Genomic DNA, 7,962 nt, shown 5'->3' on the forward strand with positions numbered 1-7,962 from the left:
GTCTCTACCAGCTTTGCACATCTAGAGACTGAAATCCTTGCCCATTCTTCTTTGCAAAACAGCTCAGGCCCAGCCAGATTAGATGGACAGCGTTTGTGAACAGCAGTTTTCAGATCTTGCCACAGATTCTCGATTGGATTTAGATCTGGACTTTGACTGGGCCATTCTAACACATGGATATGTTTTGTTTTAAACCATTCCATTGTTGCCCTGGCTTTATGTTTAGGGTCGTTGTCCTGCTGGAAGGTGAACCTCCGCCCCAGTCTCAAGTCTTTTGCAGACTCCGAGAGGTTTTCTTCCAAGATTGCCCTGTATTTGGCTCCATCCATGTTCCCATCAACTCTGACCAGCTTCCCTGTCCCTGCTGAAGAGAAGCACCCCCAGAGCATGATGCTGCCATTGAACAGTGCTCCGTGGGATGTTCAAGGCTTGGGAAATCTGTAGCCTAAGCCTGCTTTAAATTTCTCAATAACTTTATCCCTGACCTGTCTGGTGTGTTCTTTGGACTTCATAGTGTTGTTGCTCCCAATATTCTCTTAGACAACCTCTGAGGCCGTCACAGAGCAGCTGTATTTTTACTGACATTAGATTACACACAGGTGCACTCTATTTAGTCATTAGCACTCATCAGGCAATGTCTATGGGCAACTGACTGCACTCAGACCAAAGGGGGCTGAATAATTACGCACACCCCACTTTGCAGTTATTTATTTGTAAAAAAGGTTTGGAATCATGTATGATTTTCGTTCCACTTCTCACGTGTACACCACTTTGTATTGGTCTTTCACGTGGAATTCCAATAAAATTGATTCATGTTTGTGGCTGTACAAAATGTGGAAAAGTTCAAGGGGGCCGAATACTTTTGCAAGCCACTGTAGATTTAGTGGTTAAAGACATGAAATCCCGAGAAGAAGAATCAAAGCAGAGTCTTTTAGGCTTACAGTTTGCAAGTAGAGAACTGGTGTTAGAGGGAGGTCAAGAGGTCCAGGTGAGGCAGCCAGACTCCAAAGCAGGGAATCGGTGGACTGCCATGACTTTGGCCGGAGGGCAGGCAGATGAGTAGAGTGAACTGGAGCTGCGAGAAACTGACGTACCAAAACTAAATCAGCAACAAGATGAAAGTGAATCTTGACATGGATGGAGTTAGCTGAAAGGCTGTAGAAGCAAACAAAAGGTCAGTTGCTTTCTGTGGGAAACTCTTCTCAACAAAACTGTGGTGGCCAGCACTGTGGCTACCAGAACACTTGGCGAGGACTAGTGGTGAGTGTCGGTCGTAAAAGCTGGCAGCATAATTGCTCGCAGTTGTGGAGACGCGCCAGAGTGCAGCCCACAGGTGGAGACAGCAACTCAGATGAAGATCCCAGCACTCACCCAGACCATGACACTTGGACTGTATTACACAACTGCTCTTGACGTGGTTGCTGGTGTTTGACACTAATTCATGGAGTGGACGTCGATTGCTAAGAACAGCCTTAGAGAGTTTTCACTTTTGTTTTAATTCTTATACCTCTAAGGACAGCAAGACGTCCTGCTGCAGACCCAATGCACCAGTAAGCCCACAGCAGCAGTGAAAAGAAGGAAATCTGTTCGTGCATTCTCTCTTTTCACTACCAACTTTTACTGCCTTGGATATGAGATCCATCACAACTATCAATTTATGTGTTCTCTTATAACTGACATTTAGCAAAATGTAAAGAGCAAGGTGCCAAGTGACGATGCACGTCAATAAATAAAAAAAGAAATGTTGAAATAAATGTTACAAACATGTTTATCTCTCTTTTAACATTGATCAAAACTTTGGAAAACCACTGGAAATGGGCAAAGGAGCTCTCGAGCCGCAGGTCTAAGACCTTTGATCTAGTCATCCTAGGTGGTAACACAATTTATGAAACAAAGTATTAGAAATATAAACCAGTGTCAAGTGTATGCATTATCTGTGCGTGTCCAGTGTGTTCTACAACAGTGTTACAACTACAACAGCTGTAGATTTGACTTCATTAGACTTAAACCACAAAATGCAGAAGGAAATATCTGAGATCCTCTGTGCTGAACGTTCATCACCTCAGCCTCAGAGAACATAAGGAAATTGGAAATTAAGCAAAATATTTCTGAACAACTACTAAAGTTTAAACATGAGCCACCAATTATAAAGAAGTAAAGAATCTGAGGCTGTGCTAACATCAGTTTCACTGTAGATGGCAGTGTTGGGCTGTACAAAGGAGCCCTTCAGCAGTTTACATTTCGAGGGTTGGGTTTAACTGATATCATTTGGGTAGTTAATTCTTCTTTTTTTGATGCGATTATTCTTATAAATGTGAGAAAAGGTGGCTACTGCATATAGCATTAAAAAATATCAATCTGTAACAATCAACATTATGGACTTGATTAGATTATGGTCTTATGGTCCTTTGACATCTGTAGTCATACAATACAGTTGCAGTAACAGCAGCGATAGTATAATGAACAGATTGATATGCTATGCCAAAAAGTTGCAGCTTTGAAGTGAACATGTCTCATTTTGGAAATGCATGTTCACTCAGCTGCTTTGTATTTCTTTGTCTTCATTGCCTCATCTACTTGCATCTGTAGTGTGGTGGCTGGAGACCTTTAAATCAACATGAGTGGTATTTTCAGTGTATGGTAAGCTTGGTAAGCTATGGTAAGCCAAGTGATCTTCTTTGTAAATAAAGGCAATTTGCAATTTCACTGAGATAAAATGTTTTGCAGTCAGGACCAAAGCATCAGAAAACATATTGTGCTGTAGCTAATGTCTGCCATTTCTAATTTTTTCTCCATTACTTATAGACCAAAGACAGCTCTACTCCATCACACCTCTGACAAAGACAGATTGGTTACTTGAAAGTCCGAAATCAGACATTTCTTTATCATGCAGAAAAGCTGAGGCATGCAGTTAAGATTACGCTTTTTTCTAAAAAATATAAAATGAGAAAAAAGCTTAAACAACTCTTTCCCGTATCTTCATATGGCTCATCAGCGTATCCCTCTGGTCAGTACAGCACTGCACAGCAATCTCATGCTTGAAAACTTTTTGTTAACATCTTCCTTTGAATACTTTCCTCTACTTCCTCACTCTAGACCTCACTCTGACTTCCTCACCAAGTCACCCTTGTCTTCTTTTCTCTGTCCAGAAGATGCACCAAATACTTTCTAACAGTTTTCTTCAACACTAAATCTGTGCTTTCTCAGTCATCTGGTAACTTTGCACTGTGTGGTAGTGTAAAGCAGACAAATTCTGTAGCATTTTCTCATTCATCTTCTTCTTTATTTCTTCTTCATTTGTTTATTTTTCTTGCTTTGCATCTGACTTCTATTGTATGTTGAAACAACATTATGATTGGCCAATCCATCTACGGTGCAGTTTTACTGGGGAAATGACGAGGCTTTTATAACAATGTTTCTCAATGTTCCAGTGTTACATGACATTTTTTGGTCACTGTCCTCAAGAGAAAGAAAGAACAAAGAAGCCACAAACAAACAAAAAAACAGAACAAAATCATTTTGCAGAGGTGTGCGTGTGTTTTTGTGTGTATTTGTGAGCATATAGAGCTACAGCATTATCTCCCCCCCCCCCCTCTCTGATTTCTAGTTAAATGCTGAGTTGTCCACTTTCTCTCATTTTTTTTCAAAGCTGAGAGAACCAGAGAAAAGGTAAGACAAGTTTTTATACTGATGAACAACTTCAAACAACAATTTTTCTCGGCCAGTTGTAATAATAATAATAGTAATAATAATAATAATAATAGTTCCAATGTTGTACCTAATTAATTTTGTATATCTAAAATTTTCTTATTTTATTTGACATGCATTTGATTTTCCTTATTTGATATATATACTTATTTCTTTCTTGATATATATCATGGATTTTATGATTTGTTCGAGTAACTGAGTTCACAGCTATACACAACAATCTGAAGTGGTCATTTAGGTTGCCAATAATAAACTGTTGGCATTAAAAAAAAAGTCTATGATATGCTATACAGGCTGCAAAGGCTGAAATCTCCTCGCATTTCAACCGTCCTTTCTCGTCACATAGTAGTCTACAGTCTGCGTCACATAATGCTGCTCACTATCTGCCGCAGAGACAGGCCTCTACAAGCACTCTGGACTGATATGAGCCTTTTAACCACCTTTACAACCTTACACTGCACTGTGGCAGTTTTAATCATCTTGTTGTTGAGGCACATCAGAAGTCGAATGAGATCATCAAGGCACACCACAATAACTGTAAACGATGCAATTATCATAACAGCTGTGAAAGTTTAAATAAGTGCCCGAACGTATTTGTATTTATTAAAATGCAACTCTAAAATGATAGCACCTTGATACGGACGATACGTTGCCTTTACATGATATAAAAGGCGTGTTTTAGCTAGTGTTCCTGTGGCGTTACCAAACTTTTTTTTTTTTAAGTGAGTGAGAACATCATACTGGTATTTTCAACAGCTGTTTCATCAGCCTTAAAACCGTTCCACCTTAAAAACTTCCTCAAATTGCTTACTGGTCCAAAACACAGTACAGCATAAGGCTGCCTTATGTTAATCTTGCTAAGAATTCATTTCGATAGTCCTTCTTAGAATACATTCTCACTGCCACTGGCTGTATATTTTATGTACTTTATTCTTGATTCCTGATTTTTATTCTTGTTATTGTTGTTTATTTTTTCTTTTTTTAATTAAATTAAATCTATTCAGTTATACTTATAGCACCAAGTCATTACAACAAAGGGTCAGAAACATCAAAAGGAAATACAGAAGGCAACTCAGACTAAGGACAAGCGAGCGTGATAGTGACTGGGGAGACATTAGTAAAAACAGGAGAAGACAGACACTGAGGGAGAACTAAGATGAACTGAAGGCTAACCAAAACACACTTTAAACATGACGAAGGAATAACCATGAAAATAAGAATCACAATGAACATTAAAAAACAAACAGCATAACATCCCAAACTAGAAAACACTTGGTCACAGACCAAATTCGGAGAGGATAATACATACACTTAATACAAATTTAATAAGATGTCTTTTTATTTTAAGAACCTTTTAACAAATGCTTTGAAGAGGAGAAAAAATAACACTGGCATGTGCAGGCCTACTTTTACATAAAACATCACGTTACATTTTGTCTATTTTCTAAATGTCACTGCAGAGCTTCTCCATATCAGGGCTGTAAGAAGTCACTTTAATATTCATGCAGGACCGCAGAGTGTCGTCGGTCAAGAACGAGCGGTGTTTGGACTTCATCGTACTACCGTAGTAGAGAAACCTCTGGCTTGAGTTTGGCAAGTAGCTGCTAGCTAGCTTTCTGGTCTGGATCAACCTATAGCAAAGCGGCGAGATGGAGAGAGAAGGTCACACAAACTCTTGTGTTTTTCCTTCTGACCAGATGCAGCTTTCTGAACCATCTTTTCAACATCCTTATACTGATCACTACACTGTGTTTATGTGCTAAAAGAGAAATCATTTGCGTCCTTGTTCCTAAAACAGATTCTGAAGTATTTCACTAACTCAGAGGGCATTGCAACTGTGGCAGTTTGTCTGAAAACAACAACTGTAATCTCGAAATTTCAAATGTATTCTAAAAATGGTCAAAAATATTTTTCTTAATGTGGCCCCAATACTCTGTCGTATTAAAGGGAAGGTTATGCCTGTAACATTTAAAATTTTCTTAGTTTTATTTTTTCACCCAAAGCTTGTGGGAGCCACAGCTGAGGGATAAAAGAGCCTGCAGCTTGCGGTCGCCGACCCCTGGTCTAATGTCCGTACCTGCCTTGTAGGTTTCCTAGCCTGTTTTTTCTATTGTGCATTAGCCCACAAGAGGATGAATGTTTGTTTGAAAATATATTTGTTGCATCTCACACAAACTCATTGATTTTGCTGTAACATATTTAAAAACACAAAGGCTATGCAACACAATAAAAATTAAAAAAAAAAAAAACTTTTTAAAAATTTACTTCACAGCTTTTAAATCAATTGTAGCCCTTGCAAGCTAGTATCTTTGTAGCATGCAAACCTAGAAAATAATGTTTAACTGAGGGAACACCAGCAATTATAATCAAAGTAATGCAAATGTAGACTTGCTTCTTCGATACTTTAGGCTATTAAGTTTAATGACATATCTATATATGTGTAAAGTCTTTGTAGTGATTTTATATAAACAATCCTTAAATCTGAGCCTCCATCTCTCTTTCCTCCAGGCATGGCCGTCACCTACCAGCAGCCCACCCAGCTGGTCGCAGTCACCAGCTCTCAAAGTGTTGGGCAGTGGAGCACTGGCCTCTGTGATTGCTGCGGCGATGTGGGCACCTGTAAGTTAACCCAACAAACTCTACAAACAGCAGTGATTTTTGTGAAAGGTAGCAGAGTTTCCGAACTTGGGGGGGAATTCAAGATCTTTTGGTTGATAAAATATCTGGGTCGATGTCATATATATATATATATATATATATATATATATATATATATATATATATATATATATATATATAAATATATATATTTCCCCTTCCTTGAGGTTGCTGTTCCCTGTGGTGTTTCCCCTGCATGCAGTGTGATACAGCCAACAAACATGGATGGTGTTGCTGCATGCCACTCCTGGATGGTCTCTGTTGTTGTCTGGTGTCCTGCTTTCTCCGCAAGTCCATCAGAGAGCGCTACAACATCCAGGTAAAGCTCAGTTAGGGATGCGACAACTCAAATTTCTTTTTTGGCCTAATTATTTGTTTGATGATTCCTTGAAAAATGCTCAAGCTAGCACAAACATGAGGGAGAGTTCAGTTTCAGTTCGGTGACCACTGGAGAAAGTACAGTCTTAAAACTTCTGCACTGGCTTCATTTCAAAGCCCTGAAGGTTGCTGCTTGGGGTTTACAGTTAAAGCATTTAAAAATTATTTATACTGATTTATCCCAAATCAGCGGATGCTAAACTTTGTATCTGCTGCCTTATATGTGTGCATTTTTGTATTTATGTTCATAACATCAGTTATAATGTAGATTTTATGAGATCCACAAAAAGTGTACTGAAAATGATTGAAGGTTCCTCTGTGTGCAGATCCTTCCTCCTCACCCTCAAGAAGCTCCAAGCTGTCTCACCAGCCTTAGTATTAGCTTATGGGTTGCACTGTAACCAGCAAACTGGTATCTATATCATGCAGTGTCATGAAAGAAGTGAACTGGATGCTGAGTTTTGTGACATGTTTGCATGAAAGGAACATATAGAGGGTATAAGGGATTGGGTGGCCCCAAAATTAGAGAAGAAAATCTGTACATCTCTTATGTCTCACTGTAAAGAGGCAAACTGAAGAGGCCCTCTTCATTCTGATGCCGATGTTGTTGCTGGTACTGTAGCATTCCCCCACGTTTTACACAGAAACAACTATGGCAGCTGCAAATTAAACCGCAGTAACACCTGCTGCTTCATCCTCTCTCTCTCTCTCTTCTTCCTCTTTTCCATCCTGCAGGGCTCTTGCTGTGACGACTGCTGTAAAATAATTTGGTGTTACGAGTGTGTCTGGTGCCAGATGCATCGTGAGGTGAAGATCAGGGCCAACCAGCAGCCCACCACCGCGATGATGGTCGCCACATAGGCCACGTGTTGATAGGAAGTGACTGTTTTATTTTGTGGGTTGAGAGCAAATGTTACTGTTAAAACCAGATGTTTTGAGTTTTGTTGGCATATTAATGTGTTGGATGGTATCTGAGACAAGCTTTCAGTGTGACAAATAAAATCCTTCTCTTTCATACAATAATTGCTGTCATTGTGTGAATGCCTTTGAGATCCTGTTTCTCTTTAAACTTTATTATTATTCTAGTTTAAATTCCTTTGCCGCTTAACTAGTCCCTCAGTTTTCATCCCATTTTCACCATTCAAATTTTAAACTGTTCTGTTCTTTCTGCTAATCCCTGCTATATCTTTTGGTCTTTTGGAGCAGTTGAGACCAGGT

The 7,962-nt window shown here is 39.2% G+C and overlaps 1 long non-coding RNA gene across 1 annotated transcript; it reads left to right on the top strand.

Moving 5' to 3' along the window:
* The first annotated feature begins 3,572 nt into the window (after positions 1-3,572).
* Positions 3,573-7,702, top strand: LOC134619022 (uncharacterized). The gene is made up of 4 exons (XR_010091953.1): positions 3,573-3,669; positions 6,217-6,327; positions 6,534-6,685; positions 7,480-7,702. It is a non-coding gene; the product is annotated as an uncharacterized LOC134619022 (long non-coding RNA).
* Positions 7,703-7,962: the final 260 nt, after the last annotated feature.

The sequence above is a fragment of the Pelmatolapia mariae genome, linkage group LG3_W (assembly GCF_036321145.2).
Source record: "Pelmatolapia mariae isolate MD_Pm_ZW linkage group LG3_W, Pm_UMD_F_2, whole genome shotgun sequence".
NCBI lineage: Eukaryota > Metazoa > Chordata > Actinopteri > Cichliformes > Cichlidae > Pelmatolapia > Pelmatolapia mariae.